Source organism: Anthonomus grandis, chromosome 3, assembly GCF_022605725.1.
Source record: "Anthonomus grandis grandis chromosome 3, icAntGran1.3, whole genome shotgun sequence".
NCBI classification, from domain to species: Eukaryota; Metazoa; Arthropoda; class Insecta; order Coleoptera; family Curculionidae; genus Anthonomus; species Anthonomus grandis.
Window position 1 is genome coordinate 1,853,131 of NC_065548.1, and position 21,301 is coordinate 1,874,431.

The following is a 21,301-nucleotide window of genomic DNA, read 5'->3' on the forward strand; positions in this document are numbered from 1 at the left end:
TTTAAGGTATAAGCAATTGTTGATGATTGTTGAAAAAAAATGCCCACATCCAATATTTACTGAAATTAATTAAGAAATACGTGTAAATTTAGCGACTGTAACAAATGAAAATAATGAACCCTCAAAGCAAACAGGCTTCAAGTGTTCACATTACCCCCACTTACTCAATATATGAGTTAAAAAAGAAAAACAAGAGGAAAAAAAAGAGACGTAAAACCAGTTTACCGTTGACGTGCATAATAAATGATCGTACGCGAAAACACCGATCGGTATTTAGGCGGGGAGTGATTAACAATTTGGCCACGGACCGACTCGACTGCCTCCGTTCCTGACTTTGTCTAATCACCGGCTGATCGATGCGCTTCAATCTAATCGATCTTTTGTCCGAAACTGGATACGGGATAATTGCCGCTTTTCTTTGATAAATTGAGGCCGAAGGGTCGCGGCGCCTCCGAGGAACAAAAGAGCGATGAGAAGAAGAATTTTTTTTTTATGGCAAAGGGTTAAACATTATCAGTAGAAAGTCGTTTCGTTAAAGTAGCGAGAACGATCCCCAGGTCTAATCCCTTTGTGAGCTTTTTTTTCATTCATATTCTTTACGCAGAGCTTTTTATGGTGCTACTTACCTTATATAGCACTTATTATCACGATTTACCACTGCCCTAGTATAGTGTCCAAAAGAACATTAGTGTTCTATCTTGCTTAGTTAAGGTATTAGAAAAAAATTATTAATGGCAATTTTATCGGGTTTTTAAACATTATTTTACGGGAATATATCAGCGTATTGATGGAATATTATCTAGTTCATATTCCCTTTATATAAATATGTAGGGTTCACTATTACGTGAAATATAGGTAACTATATTACTCCTTTTAAAAAAATCAAGCTCGTGATTTGTTTCAATTAATAAATACAGATTTAGAAACTTATAAAATCTAGTTCTTTACATTCGCTTTATCTGAGTCCGAGCAAACGTTGTTTTGTTAATATTTGGTCTTAAAAATAATGTGCAAGTTGGTGACGACGTTAGAAATAAAATCAAATTACAAAAAATCTTGATCGTATTTTCGACAGTCAAATGCGTTTTCTAAAAAAAGAATCAAATTCCTTGCAATAATAGTCAACGAATTGGACTTCTACTGGAGTGCTTTTGAGAAGCAAATTAATTCATCACTTTTCTAAAATAGCCAAAATATAAGAATTCTTTATTCCTTGAAAGCTTTGAAAAATTTATACACATATTTCTTAGCTAATTACATTTGACCCCTATTTGAGCATTCAATATATATATATTTTTTTATTGAATAAAGTGGATCATTTAATACAAACCTTGGATCGTGCAAATTACCATCAACCCCAGGGAACGAAATTTAATAAAACACCCAACGCGTACAGTTATAAACGGACAAATTACCGTCGCGTCGCGTCGACGACATTTTTACCGTCTACGTACTAAAACAAAATGGCGTCGTAAATTTGATAATTGCCAATTACTGAAGTTAATACCCGAGCCGGATTATTTATATAATGTTCCTATGTACCCACCTGTCAACTCTCAAATTCCATTTTAATATCAAATTGTTTCGGTTATTTAATCCGACTCATACAAATCCCTCTTCATACATGTGTATGTATGGCTTTATTGCTTGGCATGACGTAAACCCTTCTATAATACGGCGATATAAAGATATCAAAAAATGGCAAATGAAAAATTATGTCGCGTTTTATGTCTAATAAAGAATGTTATGCCGGTCTTGCATGCAGAACTTCGTGAAAGAAAATATAAATAGACGTATTTGTTAAGGTCGACCTAAACGACCTACTACGGGGTGCTTTAATAAAAATCGTCTGTTTAAAATTTATGATTTACGAACCATTTGAAGTAAAAAGTTGACTCAATAACTCTTGTATGTTGGTGATTTAATTTAGAATTAGTCAATTTATTTAGAGTTAGAGTTTATTTAACGATTCAGAAGGTCCGAAATATTCTGGAAGTGTTGGAAACATATTTTGAGAGTCAACAGTTTTCTTTGAAAAAAATTCCAAAGTAGGCCACTTTCGATGAAAATTAACAAAAATCGATTTATTTCTCAATTTTGAACAGGCATATCTCATAAAATATTTATTATACGACTTTCCCACAGGTAGTAAACGATTTAGAAGGTTTCAAGTATTTGAGAAAAGTTAGAGAAATTTTTTAGAAGTCAACAGTTTTCCTTGGAAAAAATTCCAAAGTTGGCCATTTTCAAAAAAAACTGGGAAAATCAATTTTTTTCTCAACTTTGGACAAGCATATCTCGGAAAATACCTATTGTACAACTTTCCTAAAGGTACCAACTGATTAAGGAGGTCCCAGATATTCAAGAAACGTTAGAAAAAGTTTTTGAGAGTCAACAGTTTTCTATGGAAAAAATTTCAAATTTGGCCATTTTCGATGAAAATTGTTGAAAATGTTGAAACACTACACACAATTGTTGAAACACTAAACTGGCATATCTCAGAAAATATCAGTCGTACGATACTTCCAGGGGTACCAAACAATTGAGGAAATCCCAAATATTGTAACACTTTTAAAAAAATATTTTGAGAGTCGGCAGTTTTTAATAGAAAAAATTCCAAAATTGGCCATTTTCGGTAAAAATAAGTAAAAATTTATATTTTTCTTAATTTTGAACAGGCATATTTGGGAAAATATTTGTTATACGACTTTTTCACTGATACTAAACGATTCAGAAGGTCCCAAGTATTTTAGGAACATTAAAATTTTTTTTTGAGAATCAACAGTTTTCCTTGGAAAAAATGCCAAAGTTGGCAATTTTCGATAAAAATTGGTGAAAATAATTTTTTTTTAAATTTTGGACAGGCATATCTCCGAAAATACCTATTGTACGACTTTTCCAATAATACCTTCTGATTTATGAGGTGCCAAATATTTTAAAAACGTAAGAAAAATATTTTAAGAGTCAACAATTTTCCTTGGAAAAAATTTCAAAATTGGCCATTTCCGATGAAAACTGTTGAAAATAGATTTTTTGTTCAACATTAAACTGGCATATCTTATCAAATATCAGTGGTACGATACTTCCAGGGATACCAAACAATTCAGGAGATCCCAAATATTGTAAAAACGTTAAAAAACATAATGTGTCAGTCAACAAATTTCCATAGAAAAAATTCTAAAATTGGCCATTTTCGATTAAAATTGGTGAAAGTCGATTTTCTTCTCAATCATATCACGAAAAATATTAGTCGTACGACTCTTCCAGGAGTACTAAATTATTCAGGAGGTGCCAAGTACTGTAAAAACGTTAAAAAAATACTCTAAGAGTCATCAGTTTTCCCTGGAAAAAATTTCAAAGTCGGCCATTTTCGATGAAAATTAATAAAAATCGATTTGTTTCTTAATTTTGAACTGGCATATTTAGGAAAATATTTATTATACGACTTTTCCACAGATATTAAACGATTTAGAAGATCCCAAGTATTTTAGGAACATTAGAAATTTTTTTTTAAATCAACAATTTTTGTTGGAAAAAATTCCGACAAAAATTGACAATAAGTTGGCCACTTTTCAAAAAAAATGGAGAAAATCGATTTTTTTTTTCTCAATTTTGAACTGCTATATCTCGGAAAATATTAGCCGTGCTACTCTTCCAGAAGTACCAAATAATTCAAAAGATCTCAAATATTGTAAAAATGTTAAAAAAGAATTTGTGAGTCAACAGTTTTACATAGAAAAAATTCCAAAATTGGACATTTTCAAAAAAAAATTGGTGAAAATCGATTTTTTTTTCTCAATTTTGGCCAGGCATATCTCGGAAAATACCTATTGTACGACATTCCCAAAGATACCAACTGATTTAGGAGGTCATAGATATTCTAGAAACGTCAAAACAATTTTTTGAGAGTCAACAGTTTTCCCTGGAAAAAATTTCAAAGTTGAACATTTTCAAAAAAAATTGGTGAAAATCGATTTTTTCTCAATTTTGAACTGGCATATCTCGGAAAATATCTGTTGTACGATTGTCCCATAGGTACAAAATAATTCAAGAGGTCCCAGGTATTTTAGAAATGTTATAAAAATATTTTAAAAGTTAACAGTTTTCCCTGGAAAAAATTTCAAAATTGGACATTTTCAAAAAAAATTGGTGAAAATCGTTTTTGTTCTAAATTTTAAATAAGCATATCTTAGAAAATATTTATTATACGACTTTCCCACAGGCACTAAACGATTCAGATGGTCCCAGGTATTTCAGGATTTTTAAAAATTTTTTTTAAAAATCAACAGTTTTCCTTGGAAAAAATTCCAAAGTTCAATGTTTTTTCTCAATTTTGAACTCTTATACCTCGGAATATATCTGTTATACTACTTTCTCACAGGTACCAAATAATTCAGGAGGTCCCAATTATTCTATAAATGTTAAAAAAGTATTTTGAAAGTCAATAGTTTTCCTTGGAAAAAATTCCAAAGTTGACCATTTTCAAAAATAGAATGGTGAAAATCAATTTTTTCTCAATTTTGAACAGGCATATCTCGGAAAATACCTATTGTACGACTTTTCTAAAGATACCAACTGATTCAGGAGGTCCCAGATATTCTGGAAATATTAGAAAAATATTTTGAGAGTTAACAGTTTTCCCTGAAAAAAATTTCAAAGTTGGACATTTTCAACAAAAATTGGTGAAAATCGATTTTTTTTCTGCAATTTGAACTAGCATATCTCGAAAAATATTAGTCATATGACTCTTCCAGGAGTACCAAATCATTCAGGAGGTGCCAAATAATGTAAAAACGTTAAAAAAATAATTTATGAGTGAACAGTCTTCCGTAGAAAAAATTCCAAAATTGGCCATTTTTGATAAAAATTGGTACAAATCTATATTTTCTCAATTTTGAACTGGCATATTTTGGAAAATATTTGTTATACTACTTTCCCACATATACCAAATGATTTATGAGGTCCCAAATATTACAGAAACGTTAAAAAAGTATTTTGAAAATCAACAGTTTTCTCTGAAAAAAATTCCAAAATTAACCATTTTGGACAAAAATTGGTAAAAATTGATATTTTTCCTCAATTTTGAACAGGCATGTCTTAGAAAATATCTGTTTCGATTTTCTTATAGGTATCAAATGATTTAGGAGGTCCCATATATTCTAGAAACGTTAGAAAAATATTTTGAGAGTCCACAGTTTTCCCTAAAAAAAATTTCAAAGTTGGACATTTACAAAAAAAGTTGGTGAAAATCGATTTTTTTTTCTTAATTTTGACCAGGCATATCTCGGAAAATATTAGTCATACGACTCTTCCAGGAATACCAAATCATTTAGGAGGTGCCAAGTATTGCAAAAACGTTAGAAAAATAATTTAAGAGTCAACAGTTATTCCTGGAAAAAATTTCAAAGTTGGGTATTTTCGTTAAAAATTAATAAAAATCGATTTGTTTCTCAATTTTGAACTGGCATATTTTGGAAAATATTTGCTATACTACTTTCTCACAGGTACCAAACGATTCAGGAGGTCCCAAATATTACAGAAACGTTAAAAAAAGTATTTTGAAAATTAACAGATTTCTCTGGAAAAAATCCAAAGTTGGCCATTTTCAAAAAAAATTGGTGAAAAAGGTTTTTTTTCTCAACTTTGAATTGGCATATTTTGGAAAATATTTGTTATACTACTTGTTCACAGGTACCAAACGGTTCAGGAGGTCCTAAATATTCTAGAAACGTTAAAAAAGTGTTTTGAAAGTCAACAGTTTTCCCTGGAAAAAATTCCAAATTTGACCATTTTCAAAAATAGAATGGTGAAAATCAATTTTGAACAGGCATATCTCGGAAAATACCTATTGTACGACTTTTCTAAAGATACCAACTGATTCAGGAGGTCCCAGATATTCTGGAAATATTAGAAAAATATTTTGAGAGTTAACAGTTTTCCCTGAAAAAAATTTCAAAGTTGGAAATTAAAAAAAAAATTGGTAAAAATCGATTTTTTTCTAAATTTTAAACAAGTATATCTCGGAAAATATTTATTATACGACTTTTCCACAAGTACTAAACGATTCAGAAGGTTCCAAATATTTTAGGAACGTTAGAAAATTTTTTTGAGAGTCAACAGTTTTCCTTGAAAAAAATTTCAAAATTGGAAATTTTCAACAAAAATTGGTGAATATCGATTTTCTCTCAATTTTGAACTGGCATATCTCGGAAAATATTAGTCATACGACTTTTCCAGGAGTACCGAGTCATTCTGGAGGTGCCAAGTATTATAAGAACGTTAGAAAAATAATTTAAAAGTCAACAGTTTTTCCTGGAAAAAATTCCAAAGTTGACCATTTTCAAAAAAAAATTATGAAAATCAATTTTTTCTCAATTTTGAACAGGCATATCTCAAAAAATACTTATTCTACGATTTCTCCAAAAGGACCAATTGATTCAGAAAGTCCCAGATATTCTAAAAACGTTAAAAAAGTATTTCGAAAATCAACAGTTTTCTTTGGAAAAAATTCCAAAATTGACCATTTTCAAAAAAAATTATGAAAATCGATTTTTTTTCTCAATTTTGAACTGGCATATCTCAGAAAATATCAGTCGTACGATATTTCCAGGACTACCAAACAATTGAGGAAATCCCAAATATTGTAAAAACGTTAAAAAAATAACTTGTGAGTCAACCGTTTTCCATAGAAAAAATTCAAAAGTTGGCCATTTTCGATGAAAATTGGTCGTATTTCTTCTCAATTTTGAACTGGCATACTATCTTAATAAACATCAATCGTACGACACATAATATTAAAACATTATTTCAAACATTTATCAAATTATTTTTATATATAATGCATAACTTAAATGGACCTGATGCACATTTTCTGTGAATTTATTCTATTTTTTCATATATATTTTTTTTAATATACAAAGCAATACATAGAACATCAATGGCTTTCGGTAATTAATTTTTGATTTTTTATAAGGGTCTTAATTAAATTTGTGCAGTTATTCGATTATTGAATAATAAAACGTCAAAAGAGAAACGAAACTAATAACCATAGGTCCTAAAAAGGTCCTACGGGGTAAAGGGTCGATTTTTCCTCAATTTTATAGTTAATAAGGGCCAAAGAGTAGAAATTGGATTGTTAAGGGTTTATTGCTTTGTTGTTTTATTGTCAGTTAAGTATATAACCAATTTAGTTTAATTTATTTTTTGTGAATTCTAAATTAATTTTGTCAAAATGATATATGTTAATTTAAAGAAACCCTAGAACAAAGAAATAGTAAAATTAATTAGGTAATATGTGCATAAATTTTCATATGTGTAACTTTTGTAATTTTTGAGTTATACAAAATCTGATTTTCTTCAACAAATTGTAATTTAATTAAAGAACCCAAAAACAGGCGTCTAGGGAAATTAGTTAGGCAATACATGCATCAATTTTCATATTGGTAATTTTTGAGTTATACTCTCTTGCAGAACATTTTTGAATAAAAAAAAATTATTTTTTCAAAATTTTATAAAATATGCGGGGGTTAATATTAAAATATCGAGAGATTTGAAAAACCTTCGGAAAATATTAATATATAAAACATTTCGAAAATAAAACAAAAATAAAAAAATATAGGGGTTCGTAATTAAATTTCTAGGTGTTTCTGAGCTTTGTTTAAAAACTTCAAGGAGTTATTATCCTTGGAAAAATTAGGGTTCATAATCCTTTGAGTTTTATTTAAAACATTCTTTAGTCACTCAATTCACAAGTCCTTTTAAAATATTTAAAAAAAAAAAATATAGTGGTACCTAGTAAAATATCTAGGAGTTCGTATACCTTTTAAGAAAAATTATTATGATTGGTAAAAAGTCCTGAAAAGAAACATTATTGTGATCAATAGCTCTCTGATGATTTTTTTAATGTATATGAAAAATATATAGGGGTTCATAGGCCATTAAAAATTTATAAATTATACAGCGCATTATCATCAAATACAAATAAGACAAATTCCTGGTTCTCGTTTTACTTGAAAAATATATTTACAAAAAAAATGTAGAGGTTCATAAAAAATTATGGAAAAATAATATATAGGGGTTCATAATTAAAGACCTCTTACTGTTTTAAAAATATTCATATTTAGTGATTCCTAGTAAAATATTTAAAAGTCCTTTGGCTTTGTTAAAAACAACAATTTATTTAAAACGATTAAATTTCTACGTCTGGTTTAATGCAAGACGTAAAGCCCGGCTTACTGAAGATTACATTGACGTAATCGGGTTTTGCAGCGGAATACCCTAAGTAGGGCCACTGCAGTGGTAAATTCAATACTAATCTCAAGATTAATGAATAAACAATACGTTTTCTTAAGTAAAAAATTGTTTTTTTTTAAACCACTTTATGCCACACACACCAATAAAAAAATATGACAATAAAGTAAGGCACAATTTAAAATTTATGTCCCCCAATAGCGGATAAATAATTAAAGACAATTTTTCCTCATTCTTTATCCGACATTAACCGATTATGAACTGTCAACCTTAATACGTAAGCGGGAGGGAAAAAAGAAGAAGAAGAAAAAAGCGCAAGCAACAAATATATTATTAATCCGGAATAAGCCGGAAAAGCTAAAGAAGTTTTAAAAGGGGTCCCCCGGAGTCAGTAAAACTTCGAACGAACGTCAAAAAGAATCTGGAACTTATGAATTTAATAGTGAAGTTCATATCTAGAGGGTGGTATTAAGAATTTAAGGGCATTTAGGGACTCTATAACTGATTCACCCTAAAGTTCATTTTTATCTCAATCTATAGTTATTTCTAGTAACATGATGTTTAATCTAAAAGGATGCACCCTGAAGTTGAGTTTTTGTATAAATTCCCAGTATTCTATATATAAATTAGAAAATATTTTCGCTTTATCGACGATCATCATCATCATCAGTTGGTTGGTTTTTAAAAATTTTTCATTAAATCCATCTAATAACTGCGAAAAAGTGAAAAATAAAATACGATCGTTCCTTAATATCAAAGGAAGCGAACTGAAGACGACGTGCAATGCCGAGATAATATTTTCTCGAAATTAAAGTTTCATCGTTTCGCTACCGAACGGTTTCTAATTTGTCAATATTGCTTTTAAACATCATGCAGTTTGCTTTTTCTCTGGTTTGGATTTAATTTTAATTTAAAGGCAGCTAAATCAATTTCTAGAAGTAGGTCTAACTTCTCCTTTGAATTTTTGATCCATGGTTTTATTTTATTTGTAAGTTCAGGCACTTGAGGCAGACAAACAAACAGCCCGGTCTCAATTTCTTATTATTTAAAAAAGAAAATTGGATTTACGAGTATATGGTGCCTATAATTTTGGAATACTTTTAAGAATTACAGGCAGTTGAGATAAGTCTTGCACGTGGGTTCAACTGCCTGGAATTCCTAAATCATGATTTAAGTCTATTTACAATTACAGGCATTTTAACAACTTAGTTTTAATTTTCTGGGATTGGAAAAAAACGCATGATTTACGACTGTAAAATCACTAGAATTTTGAGAATTTTGAAGAATTCCAGGCAGTTGAGGTTATTCCGGCTTCTGGGTTCAACTGCCTGGAATTCTTGTTTTATGATTTTATTTTATTTGTAATTCCAGGCAGCTGAGGCAGTCAAACAGCTCAGTTTCAATTTCTTGGAATCTATTGAAACTGCTTATTGCTTACAGTCTACGATTGTACAATTCCTATAATTTGGGAATTGAATTGAATTGCCTCAATTGCCTAGAATTGTAAATAGAATAAAATCATATTTTAAAAATTCCAGGCAGTTGAGGCAGTCAAACATATACAGTTTCAATTGCTTGAAAGTAGAAAATAAACAGGAATTATGATCCTAAAGCTCCTATAATTTGGGAAAATTTAAAGAAATTCCAGGCAGTTGAGGTAATTCTTGCAAATGGGTTTAACTGCCTGGAATTCTTAAAACATAATTTTACTCTATTTGTAATTCCAGGCACTTGAGGCAATCAAACAGCTCAGTTTCAGTTGCTTGAAACTAGAAAATAAACAGGATTTACGATTTATAGTCCCTATATATTGGGAAAATTTAAAGGAATTCCAGGCAGTTGAAGCAATTCCTGCACGTAGATTCAACTACCCAGAATTTTTGAATCCTGGTTTTATTCTACTTACAATTCCAGGCACTTGAGGCAATTCAACAACTCACTTTTAATTGCTTGGAATTGGGAAAACACGCAGGATTTACGACTGTAGAATCCCTATAATTTTGAGAACTTTGAAGAATTCCAAGCAGTTGAGGTAATTCCGGCACCTGGGTTCAACTGCCTGTAATTCTTGATTCATGATTTTATTTTATTTGTAATTCCAGGCACTTAAGGCAGACAAACAAACAGCTCAGTCTCAATTTCCTAAGATTAAAAGAAAAAATTAAATTAACGACTATATAGTGCCTAAAATTTTTGTCATATTTTTAGGGATTACAGGCAGTTGAGATAATTCTTGGATATAGGTTAAACTGCCTGAAATTCTTAATTCATAATTTTATTTTATTTGTAATTCCAGGCACTTGAGGCAGACAAACAAATAGCTTAGTCCTAATTTCCTGAATTAAAAAAAAATGTACTTACGAGTATATAGTGCCTATAATTTTGGAATATTTTTAGAGATTACATGCAATTGGGATAATTCTTGGACATAGGTTCAACTGCCTGAAATTCTTGATTAATGATTTGATTTTATTTATAATTCCAAGCAATTAAGGCAGTTTAACAGCTCAGTTTCAATTGCTTGAAAGTAAAAAATAAACAGGATTTACTATTGTTTATTTCCGTAAATTTGAGAAAATTTAAAGGAATTCCATGCAGGTTAGATAATTCTTTCAACTGCCTGTAATTCTTAAATCATGAATTTACTCAATTTACAATTTCAGGCAATTAAGGCAAATCAACCACTCACTTTTAATTGCTTGTGATTGGAAAAAAAAACGCAGAATTTACGACTGTCCAATCCCTATTTTTAAAAGAATTTTGAGAAATTCCAGGCAGTTGAGGTAATTCTGTCTCTTGGGTTCAACTGCCTGGAATTCTTGTTTCATGATTTTATTTTATTTGTAAATCCTGGCAGTTGAGGCAGTCAAACAGCTTGAAAGTAAAAAAGAAACAAGATTTACGATTGTATAGTTCCTATAATTTGGCAAAATTTAAAGAAATTCCAGGCAGTTGAGGTAATCCTTGCAAATGGGTTTAACTGCCCGGAATTTTTAAAACATAATTTTATTCTATTTGTAATTCCAGGCACTTGAGCCAATACAACAACAACTTACTTTTAATTGCTTGGGATTGGAAAAAAACGCAGAACTTATAATTGTGTTTCTAGCCTTAAAATCTCTGCACTGTAAATCCCAAGCTACTGTTTAATTTTCTTTTAAATTCTCTTTTTTTTTCACACTAGTTAGAAATGTAATGTAATGTAGTTATCGAATGATCCTAGTTTAACTGGAATTTCAAATAATTCTTAAAATATTTGATAGTTACTGACGTGAATGACGTAAGTCTCTTTTCCAGATAAGTTACGTTTTTTTGGCCCAATTATGCTAATTTTTCAATTTATTCCAGGCATTCCTCCTCCAGGCATTATTCCTCAAGACTATCGGGCATTGACAGGAATTTTTCATGCTTTTAGATCTTTAAAAAAAATCGCTTATTTTCGGCATATCATTTATATTAATTGTCAAGCAATTCAGACAAATTAATATTTAATTTTAGTTCGTTTAAGTCACTCTTGACCCCAACTATATGAGAAATAACCAAAAATAACAGAAACTTCATCAGAAATTGGTCCAAAAAAAAAAACGTGAAAAATATATGGAAAACCTCTTTAATTGCCTGGAAATATGGCTCCACTTAATTAGAAAAATTAAAAAATTGTTCCAGGAATTTGAAATACTTGAAAAATCACTTTAATTGCCTGGAAAAACTCTTTCAGTGTCTGAAAAAATGACACCAATTGCCTGGAAAAATTAAAATATTATTCCAGGAATATGAAAAAATTTGAAAAAGGTGAAAATTGACCCGAATAAACTTTTAGATTTTCATTTTTTTTTGTATTTTTTTGAATTTACAAATTTTTAACTATTTAAAAAAGCCTTTAATTAATGATTTCGTACAGGCATTAATAAAGAAAGATTTAATAGAAAAAGTGACCCTTGCAGAAAATATTCTGATACAGATGTCCAGTATCTCGTTTCAAAGTAGGCACGACACAACTTTCTAATAAAACTATCCAAAAATTTCATCTATAAATATTTCCAGATAATTTTGTATTTTAAACTTTCCAGAAAAGTTCTAATGACTTGACTAAAATAGTAGAAGGATATGTCTGAACTAATAAAAACTTGATATATAATTAAAAAAAAGGTTTTCATATAATAAAGTTGAAATTTTGAGGCCAAAGTTCTGATTACTCATAAATTTGAGAATTTATGATGAGAGGGACAGTTTAACAAACAAATATGCATTATTACTTTTTTATATGTAGATTTCATGTTTAATACGAAATTTGCATTTTATCAAAATTATTGTGAACACTGCGAAGGCAAAAATAACGCGGAAGTGGATTTACGTTTACAGGAAATAAAATCAATTTTGCTTTTTTTTTCGAAACAAACATTATTAACATAACCTTTTTTATTTTCAAAAAAAGATAAAATCAGAGGGCATATTTTCCCGGTTTACTAACTAAACAAAACTTTTGAAATATAAAGCACGTCTTTTTTGTCCCATAACTTAATATAAACAAGATCTCGACTTTGATAATTTACCTCCCGTTATAGTTTTAAACATAATTCAGGCAGCATTAAACGACGTTTCAAACTTTCCTTATTTAAACTTGAAAATCACTTACAAACAAAAAATATAAAAGACATAAATAAAAAAAAAACACGAGGCGGCACTAAATATTCCTTAAACTTCGTCCAGATACTCGCTCAAGTGCTCAGATAAAAAGAATTATAAGTTTAATGACACTGAGAACTTTCGCAATTAAACTTTTTAATGCTTTTAAGCTCTACTGTAATGGCGAGGTGTATTTTATTTAAATGGACAATGTGTATGTAATTTTTTCTTAATAGTATAGTGTTTAACAGGAAAATGCAGGAGGTGTACAAAAAGTGGATCAATAGTAATTCCAGAGATGTTGCAGTATTAAAGAAAGTGTTTGGATTAGTCAAAGTCAATTTTTTTGGTAAAAAATGAAACTTTAGAAAGTGATTATAGGAAAACTAGAGGTTTTGTTTATCATAATTGATACACTTGCTAAGTCCAATAAGACCATTCAAGAGTGTACAGCTCTTTAAGTTTCCCAGATATTAAAGGAGGTCAATTTTGGGGTAAAATATTGACCTTTTTTGAAGAAATTTTGAAAGTTCTGTAATTTATATAAATCTTTACGAATCTGCTCATAGTGCAATAAATTCATGATCTACGAGAACATGACTTGCGGATCGATATTGACAAAAAAATTCTTTTATGGGTGAAAAATTTCTACGCCTATGAATAATAAAAAATACCTAAAATTTGAATGATGATTATGGAGAAAATTGTTTCTTAATATCCTCGTTTTTCCCAATAGTGAAACCATCAAGGAGTTTCTGCCTTGTCTTACTCGAATTTTAGAATAAAATTAAATAAAAAATTTGTGAAAATTTGTTTCCAAGCTTTTGGGGTTATTTTTGGATGTCTTCTGTACATTTAATATTACCGTCCTCAATTTCCAGGTTGCTGAGGTCATTTCTGTTGTTTCACGGATATTTGCAATTATTTCCCAATTTACTCCAGGCTTTTACAGTATTTTTTTTGCCTTCCAGGCATTTGATTTTATATTCCAGTTTATTCCAGGCATTTTAATTTATTCCAGATATTTTAGAATTTTCCGGTATTTCATTTTTTTTTCAAATTTATTTCAGGTGTTTTCATATTTTTTCTCTTTATTCCAAACTTCTAAATTTTTTTGAATATTTTCTAGGAGTTTTATTAATTTTTTTTTTAATTCAAGAGTCATTCTGTATGTCTTCCAGGCATTTAAAATAGGGCTTTTATTAAATTCCAGGTCATTAGAGGAATTTTTTCTTTCCAAGCATTTAAACTTTTTCCCAATTTATTTCAGGTTTTTAGGGTAATTTTTGTTGACTTTCTAGAAATTTGATATTTCTTTGGCTTACTTTGAAATTTTAATTAATTTTTTAAATTTATTACATGCATTTAATTATTTTTTTACTTATTTCGACATTAAATAAAAAATTGGTTTTTTCCATATATTTCTAGGCATTTGGAATAGGCAGTTTTTTATTTATTCCAGGTTACTCTAATAATAAATAAAAACGTTTTCCTAAATTATTCCGGGTTTTTGGGGTAATTTTTATTGGCTTTCTAGAAATTTGATATTTCTTTGGCTTACTTTGAAATTTTAATTAATTTTTTAAATTTATTACATGCATTTAATTATTTTTTTACTTATTTCAAAATTAAATAAAAAATTGGTTTTTTCCATGTATTTCCAGGCATTTGGAATAGGCAGTTTTTTATTTATTCTAGGTTACTCTAATAATAAATAAAAACGGTTTTTCTAATTTATTCTAGGTTTTTATGGTTACTTTTATTGGCTTTCTAGAAATTTGATATTTCTTTAACTTACTTTAGACATTTTAATTAATTTTTTAAATTTATTACAAGCATTCAATTATTTTTTTACTTATTTCAAAATTAAATAAAAAATTGTTTTTTTTTCCATGTATTTCCAGGCATTTGGAATAGGCAGTTTTTTATTTATTCCAGGTTACTCTAATAATAAATAAAAACGTTTTCCTAAATTATTCCGGATTTTTGGGGTAATTTTTATTGGCTTTCTAGAAATTTGATATTTCTTTGGCTTACTTTAGGCATTTTAATTAATTTTTTAAATTTATTACAAGCATTCAATTATTTTTTTACTTATTTCAAAATTAAATAAAAAATTGTTTTTTTTCCATGTATTTCCAGGCATTTGGAATAGGCAATTTTTTATTTATTCCAGGTTACTCTAATAATAAAATAAAAACGTTTTTCTGATTTATTCCCGGTTTTTGGGGTAATTTTTATTGGCTTTCTAGACATTTGATATTTCTTTGGCTTACTTTAAGCATTTTAATTAATTTTTTAAATTTAGTACAAGCATTTAATTATTTTTTTTACATATTTCGAAATTAAATAAAAAAATTGGTTTTCCATGTATTTCCAGGCATTTGGAATAGGCAGTTTTTTTATTTATTCCAGGTTACTCTAATAATAAATAAAAACGGTTTTTCTAAATTATTCTGGGTTTTTGGGGTAATTTTTGTTGGCTTTCTGGAAATTTGATATTTGTTTGGTTTACTTTAGGTATTTTTAATATTTTTTTTAATTTAGTACAAGCATTTAATTATTTTTTTCACTAATTTCAAAATTAAATAAAAAATTGCGTTTTTTCATATATTTCCAGGCATTTGGAATAGGCAGTTTTTTATTTATTCCAGGTTACTCTAATAATAAAATAAAAACGTTTTTTTAATTTATTCCAGGTTTTTGAGGTAATTTTTATTGGCTTTCTAGAAATTTGATATTTCTTTGGCTTACTTTGGGCATTTTAATTAATTTTTTTAAATTTATTACAAGGATTTAATTATTTTTTTTACTTATTTCAAAATTAAATAAAAAATTGGTTTTTCCATGTATTTTCAGGCATTTGAGGCAGTTTTTCATTTATTCCAGGCCACTCTAATAATAAATAAAAAAATTTGAAAGCCGATTATAAAAAAAACTAGAGGTTCGTTCTTCGCAATTCCAATTGTGCCTTTATATTCCATTTTTTCTCAATTCATTAAGACATGACAAAGTTCGTATCACTTCGAATTTCTGAGATATCAGATTCTTGGTCTCAAAGCAATCGCCAATCAAAAAGCTGAAACATTTTGAAACTTCTGTAATTCGTACAAATCCTAATTAATAATAGAATCAGAACTACAAACAATAAGACCAGAATTTGCTGATAGAGTAAGTAATTAAAATTTGAAAAAAAATTATAGTTTTTTGGTTGAAAATGTTGCCTATGAAAAAGAAAAAATATCTAAAATTTGAAAGACGATTATGCAAAAACTAGGGGTTTATTCTTCAGAATTCCAGTTGTTTCATGATGCGCTCCACTTTTTCAATCCAATAAAACTATCAAGAAGTTCCTACTTATTCTAGTTTCTAAGATATTGAACTTTTCCAAGTCAAAAAAGTGAAACTTCTGGTTTTCAACTTCTAATTCCCTTATGACCTATAAAGCAAATAATTTAATGATAGTACAGTAGTTTAAGATTTTACTTTTTTTTAAGATATTATCGTGGGTTTGTTTAGTCTATATCTAAAAAATCCAATTTACAAAAAAAAACTTTATTTCAAGCATTTTAATATAATTTTAAATTTATTTCAAGAATATTTTTCTTACTTAACTATAACCAGGAGTTCAAAGTAAAATTATTGCGCATGTCTTTGAAATTTATTATTTTCCATTTATTCTAGACTTTTGGATTAATTTTTGTATGTCTTCTAGGCACATGATTTTTTTTCCAATTTATTCCAGGCATTTCTAATTGTTTTTTTACCATTTTATTTCAAATTTTAAGTCATTTGATATAATTTTTAAGTATCTATTTTTTTCCATTTATTGCTGTTATTTACTGAGGTACCTTTAGTATAACCGGTAATTTAAAATAAACTTGAAGACTAAATTGTTAATAAAATATTTCTTATTTTTTCATAGGTCCATTCCATGTCTTCCAGGTATTTGAGATTAACAGTTTTATATTTTATTCCAGGCTTTTGAGATTATTCTCGCCTATTTTGATTATTTTTTTTTTTTAATATACTTTAGGAATTTTAATTTATTTGCCAATTTATTCCTGACTTTTAGGGTCGTTTTTATACAAGTATATTTAAAATTATTCTATTTATGATTTTCCACACTTCCGGGGTCAGTAGTGATATTTTGCCAATATTTGAAATTCTTTTTACAAATCATTCAAGGCATTTTAGTTTTTATTATCAATTTATTCCAGACTTTTGGAAAAAATGTTGCTTGCATTTTCAGCCTTTAAGGACAATTTTCTATTTATTCTAAGCTTTTGGGGTTATTCTTGCTATTCAGGCATTTAATTTTTTTTAATTCCCTCCAGAAATTTTACTTTATTTGGCAATTTATTCCTGACTTTTGTGGTCGTTTTTATACAAGTACATTTAAAATTATCCTATTTATTATTTTCCAAATTTCCGGGGTCACTAGTGATTCTATTCTACTAATATTTGAAATTCTTTTTAAAAATCATTCAAGGCATTTTAGTTTTAATTATCAATTTATTCCAGACTTTTGGAAAAAATTTTGCTTGCATTCCAAGCATTTTTTTAACTAATTCCAGCTATTTTCCAAATTATTCCACATTTTCGTACTCATATTTTAGATCGTTTAGGTTTTAAATTCTTTTTTCAACAAATTCCATTTATTTCAATTTATTTTTCATTTTATTCTAAACTGTTAAATTTTTTTCTGGTAATTTCACATAATATTTTTAAAAAATTTTCAGCCTTTAAGGACAATTTTCTATTTATTCTAAGCTTTTGGGGTTATTTTTGCCTTTCAGGCATTTAATTTTTTTTAAATCACTCCAGAAATTTTAATTTATTTGCCAATTTATTTCTGACTTTTGCGGTCGTTTTCATACAAGTATATTTAAAATTATTCTATTTATTATTTTCCAAATTTCAGGGGTCACTAGTGATATTTTACTAATATTTGAAATTCTTTTTAAATTAATTCGAGGCATTTTAGTTTTTATTATCAACTTATTCCAGACTTTCGGAAAAAATTTTGTTCGCATTCCAAGCATTTTCTTAACTTATTCCAGCTATTTTCCAAATTATTTTACATTTTTGTACTCATATTTTAGATCGTTTAGGTGTTTAATTTTTTTTTCAACAAATTCCATATACTTAAATACTTTTTTCATTTTATTCCAAGCTTTTAAATTTTTTTCTGATAATTTCACATACAATTTTTAAAAAATTTTCAGCCTTTAAGAACAATTTTCCATTTATTGTAAGTTTTAGGCTTAATCTTGCCATTCAGGCATTTAATTTTTTTTAATATACTCCAGAAATTTTAAAATATTTGCCAATTTATTCCTGACTTTTGTGGTCGTTTTTATACAAGTATATTTAAAATTATTCTATTTATTATTTACCAATTTTCCGGGGTCAGTAGTGATATTTTACCAATATTTAAAATTCTTTTTGAATTTATTACAGAATTTGTATGTCATTCAGTCTTTCAGGTATTTACTTTTTTTTCTAATTTATTCCAGACTTTCAAAATAAATTTTGTTTGCATTCCAAGCATTTTTTTAAACTTATTCCAACTATTTTCCAAATTATTCCACATTTTCGTACTCATATTTTAGATCGTTTAGGTGTTTAATTTTTTTTTCAACAAATTCCATTTATTTCAATTCATTTTTCATTTTATTCCAAGCTTTTAAATTTTTTTCTGGTAATTTCACATAATATTTTAAAAAAATTTTCAGCCTTTAAGGACAATTTTCTATTTATTCTAAGCTTTTAGGGTTATTCTTGCCATTCAGTCATTTAATTTTTTTTAATCACTCCAGAAATGTTAATTTATTTGCCAATTTATTCCAGAATTTGTGTGTCATTTTTTAAATCTTTCAGGTATTTATTTTTTTCTCCAATATATTCCAGATTTTTGGATTAAATTTTGTTTGCATTCCAGCCATTTGTTTTTTTTTTAACCTATTCCAACTATTTTCTAACGTATTTCAGATTTTCATAAATCGCTCAGTTATTTAATTTTTTTTTGAATATGTTCTACTTATTTAAATTCTTTTTTGCTATCTCCCATTTGGTTTTTAATTTGCCAGCTTTTCAGAGTCATTTTGCTTATCTTCCAGGCATTTCAAATCCATCTTTAATATATTCCAGATTTTTGATGTAATTATTATTTGTTTTTTTTTTTCAATTTATTCCAGGCTTATGGGTCATTTTGCATATGTTCCAGTCATGAAAAATTACGTGTCAATTCACTCCAGCCCTTCGGGGTAATTTTTGTTTGCCTTCCAGGCATTTATTTTAATTTATTTGCAAATTAATTTCAAAGTAAAATTTTATTTATTGTCTATATTTAAGGTGTTTGGGGTGTAATTTTTTTTAACAAATTCCATTTATTTCGATTCATTTTTATTCCAAGCTTTTAAATTTTTTTCTGGTAATTTCACATAACATTTTTAAAAAAATTTCGGCCTTTAAGGACAATTTTCCATTTATTCTTAGCTTTTGGAGTCATTCTTGTTATTCAGGCATTTATTTTTTTTTAATATACTCCAGAAATTTTAATTTATTCCTGACTTTTGTGGTCGTTTTTATACAAGTATATTTAAAATTATTCTATTTATTATTTTCCAAACTTCCGGGGTCAGTAGTGATTTTTTACCAATATTTGAAATTTTTTTGAATTTATTCCAGGCATTTTAGTTTTAATTATCAATTTATGCCAGAATTTGTGTGTCATTTTTTAAGTCTTTCAGGTATTTACTTTTTTTTCTAATTTATTCCAGACTTTCAAAATAAATTTTGTTTGCATTCCAAGCAATTTCAATTTATTTTTCATTTTATTCCAAGGATAATTTTCTATTTATTCTAAGCTTTTGGGTTTATTCTTGCCATTCAGGCATTTAATTTTTTTTAAATCACTCCAGAAATTTTAATTTATTTGCCAATTTATTCCAGAATTTGTGTGTCATTTTTTAAATCTTTCAGGTATTTATTTTTTTCTCCAATATATTCCAGATTTTTGGATTAAATTTTGTTTGCATTCCAGCCATTTGTTTTTTTTTTCAACCTATTCCAACTATTTTCTAACGTATTTCAGATTTTCATAAATCGCTCAGTTATTTAATTTTTTTTTGAATGTGTTTTACTTATTTAAATTCTTTTTTTCTATCTCCCATTTGGTTTTTAATTTGCCAGCTTTTCAGAGTAATTTTGCTTATCTTCCAGGCATTTCAAATCCATCTTTAATATATTCCAGATTTTTGATGTAATTATTATTTGTTTTTTTTTTCAATTTATTCCAGGCTTATGGGTCATTTTGCATATGTTCCAGTCATGAAAAATTACGTGTCAATTCACTCCAGCCCTTCGGGGTAATTTTTGTTTGCCTTCCAGGCATTTATTTTAATTTATTTGCAAATTAATTTCAAAGTAAAATTTTATTTATTGTCTATATTTAAGGTGTTTGGGGTATCGTATTTATCTCACTAAAAATGTATTTTAAGTGCAAACCCGATTTTTTTGACGAAAATCAATTTAACTCCCAAATTACCGAAAAATACGGCGTCAATGATGTCCAAACAAGCGGGCATATGAAAAGTCAATATTTCGCCGGTTTTTCGTCGTAACGTGCACGTCAGATGCGGTAAATGTTAGTCGACAAACAATAACGTAAATTTTGCACTTGTTTCAGTTGAAAATTGAAAACTGGACCTGTATAAAATCGATATAAATAATGTTTTTACACAAATTTGTCGTCGTCAAACCAGCGTTCGCACAACAAGGAAATTTGACAAATTATAATTTAAATAATCATTTTTTTTTTATTCCGTTATGATTAAATGGGGTAAAACTGAACCGAAAAGGCAGTCTCCCTCTTCAGGTAGGAGTTATTACCCGCAAAAGTCATTTTCACGTTCCACTGCAGACGAAAATTTGGTCCTTAAAGCTGACCCGAAACTATAAAATGTATGAACTGTACATGTGGTGAAATAGAGAGTGTGAAACTCTCTTGAATCACATTTTGAACTGCCATAATTTAAGCTCAGTAAAAAAAAACCATTGCCTTTACATATCATAAAATAAAATAAATAGTGTTTTATGTAAAGGTTTTTTAACGATTTTTTTCTATAATCACGTATAGGAAGGCTGAAGCGGTTTTTTTTGAAAGGAAAATACTTTATTTTTTTGCTGTCCTAAATACTCAATTATCTTGAATAATTTAATATTTCCATATAGAAATTATAGTAATAAGAGATAATTTTCAGATAATGATTTTTAACTGATCCTTTGTATAATAATAAAACGTCCTTTATGTCCATTCAAATTATGCACAATTTTCAGTAATTTTTCCTCATATTAAAGGTGTTTCGACCTGGACTCAATAGGAAAATTTAGCAGTTATTTAAAGATGTTACGATTTGCA

At 28.1% G+C, this 21,301-nt stretch overlaps 1 protein-coding gene across 4 annotated transcripts in view; it reads left to right on the forward strand.

Moving 5' to 3' along the window:
• The window catches only part of LOC126733736 (hemicentin-1), a 613,913-nt gene that overhangs the window by 132,125 nt on the left and 460,487 nt on the right, over nucleotides 1-21,301 (forward strand). The window lies entirely within an intron of this gene.